The sequence below is a fragment of the Gavialis gangeticus genome, unplaced genomic scaffold (genome assembly GCF_001723915.1).
Source record: "Gavialis gangeticus isolate Ggan-Ray unplaced genomic scaffold, GavGan_comp1, whole genome shotgun sequence".
Classification (NCBI taxonomy): Eukaryota; Metazoa; Chordata; order Crocodylia; family Gavialidae; genus Gavialis; species Gavialis gangeticus.
The window spans coordinates 38,992,128-38,994,831 of NW_017728996.1; positions in this window are offsets into that span (position 1 = coordinate 38,992,128).

A 2,704-nucleotide genomic window follows, 5' to 3' on the forward strand; every position below is an offset into this window, starting at 1 on the left:
GTCCCTTCCGACCCTAAATCTATGAAACTATGAAACTGACCAGGAAGCCATCATGTATTGTTACAAAATACTAGAACTGAAGGGGAAACATTAATCATTGTGAATACTGCAGTTGTGTAAGTATGCGCATGGATGAATCTTCAGGCTGGTGAAGCAGGATACCATCAGACATTTGGTTCTCACAATGTCTGCTGAAAATGGGAGTCCAAAAAAACCCCTAGAATCTAGGTTATAGATACAAAACTGCGGAGTAAGATGACTGTAGCTTTACTATATTTAGAATATGTTATTCAGTACTGAGAATATCCAAGTCTAGAGCTGTATTAAAGTCATCCAAGGGAGAAAACAGCAACAGCAGCAAACAGATGATTATATAGCATACAGTTCCAGGGCCTGATACTGTAAGCCTTTACTCATATCAGTAGTCCCATGTAAATCAGTCAGCATGCTCATGGGAATGAGGATTATTTCTGTTAAGGAAGAACTATTGGGTCAAATCTGCAATTTACATATAGTGTTCCACATAAACTGCATTCCTAAAGCACTTTGCAAAATTAGGTTTCAGTCCTGCAACCACTTTTCAATGGGAGACCCCCGGGCCTGTAAAATGTGGAGGCAGTTGCCAGGACAAAACAGGAGAGTGCACAGCATAGTTTGTCATGCAGAGAACAGTGGTACACAGATATTAGATGATTAAATTAAACCATTCCATTCAAAAAGCATAGATGGAGAAGGAAAAAAATTGTTTGAAAGGAGGTTTGAAAAGAGGTAGTGTAACAGAAAATCAAAGGATCCTGTTACTAAAGGGGAGATTACTTGTGGCAAAGCCTAGCAGGGGCCAGGAAACAGCACAAGCTGTAAGGGAGAATTAATGAGATGCAGCTATGCCAAAGAGGGAGGGTCAGCTGATTAGAAGAGACCTCTCCCAGGTGTTTAAAAACCTCAGCTCTCTGAGGGTCAAAGGGATATGAAAGGGAGCTAGTATACCAGGAGGTACTTGGCAGACCCCAACCAGCATTGAACACCTGAAATGGAGCAGGCAGAGAGCCCCAGGAAGATAAGGGCTGAGTGGGTGTGTGTTTATTTTACCCTGAGAATGAGAGAGTTTTGTTACAGTAATGGGGAGGCTTTTTTTTTTTCCCTCCGTATTTGTTTGCCCTGAGCAGGGTGGGCTTTTGTTAAAATTTTAGCTTGTTCCTTTTATGTTCCTGTTTATACTAATAAATGAGGTGTGGCTATAAGGAGTGAGGAGGAGGAAGAGGCCACAGGATGCCAGGAAGGCATAGTAGCGAGCCCTGCCAGGGCAGGAGTATGAGACAGAGGGCCAGTAGCCCAAACCAGAAAGAGGACAAAGAAGGGAAGTAGCTGAGGCCTAAAGCTGAGCAGGCTAGCCAGAGCCTGGAAGGGTGAGACCAGGGCTGGGGCCCAGATGCCAGGGTCAAGAACTGCAGACTTTGGGTTAGGGGACCCAGCTAAAGCAGCGTTTTTCAACCTGTGGGTCACAAGAATATATCAAAAGGGTTGCAAATAAACTTTAAAGGAAAATCCATTTTTAAAGGAGAAAAACTGGCTTTTCCCTTGCAGGCTGGCAGAGTTCCAGCCTGTGAGGGACTGACTGGGACTGCAGCCTAGGGTGGGGAGCAGCAGGTTGGGAGTCAGGGGCACTAGGTCAGGACTGGCTGCTGATGTTTACAAATGGGTCCTGGTACAAAAAAGGTTGAGGACCACTGAGCTAGAGAAAGGGGGCCAAAGCCCCAAGAGAACTTTTGTGGCCAGAGGGCCAAGCAGTGTAAAGGGATGAGATGCCCACTCAAATGATAACTTGTGTCATCTCTGAGATATTGGTGTGGTGGTAGGCAAGGAAGGAAAACCTGAGAAAACAAGTACCAAAGACAAATAGGAGAGAGCCCCAGAGGACATGCCAATCCTAGGTGGGCAGCCTCCCCCATTAATTTTCTCTACCAACAAGGTATGGCAGACAAGTGAATGGGTTGTCATCCAGGGAGACCTGAGTGGGACCAAAAAAGACAGAGGGGGCCACAAGGAGGTAATATAGCTGCCCTTGGGCAACATCTTGTCACAGGTGCATGTTATTGTCTTCCTACATATTGGAGTGTCCTAGATCAGTATGGCCAATTATTTCAGCTAGCAGACCACTTAATCTGTTTTGAGCTGTCAAGGACCCCTCACTTAATCTTTCAGAACATATCATTTTAATAAATTTATAGATGATAAACAAATCATACAGTAGATGTTTGATTTTTAATATAACATTTTATTTTTCTTTCAAAAAATAATTGTTGTCCTGATTTGTGGGGGGTTTTAAATAATGTACATAGAGGTGATTGCATAATGGCTCCAAATAAAGTCTTACTCTTGCATATTGTGAGGGGAGGAGGCATTGGAGTTGCATGGGGGTGTGTGTGCATGCATATGGGGGGTGGCTGCCTGCATGCCAGGTCCCAGGAGCTGGTGGGGGGGGGGGGTGTGCATGCAACAGCTTGCCAGGGCAGTGAAGGTGCCAGCATAGTCTGTGCCCCCTCCTGCTGGTCCACTGCTGCCCCCACAGCATTCTGAATGGAGCTGAGCTCTGCCTGTTCCCACCCACACCAGCCTGGCCCTGGCCTGTGTGCACAACTTCCTGGTGGGGTTGCTGCTGCAGCTGCCCAGGTCCTGCTTGGCTCCCACTGCCTCCAGTGACTCC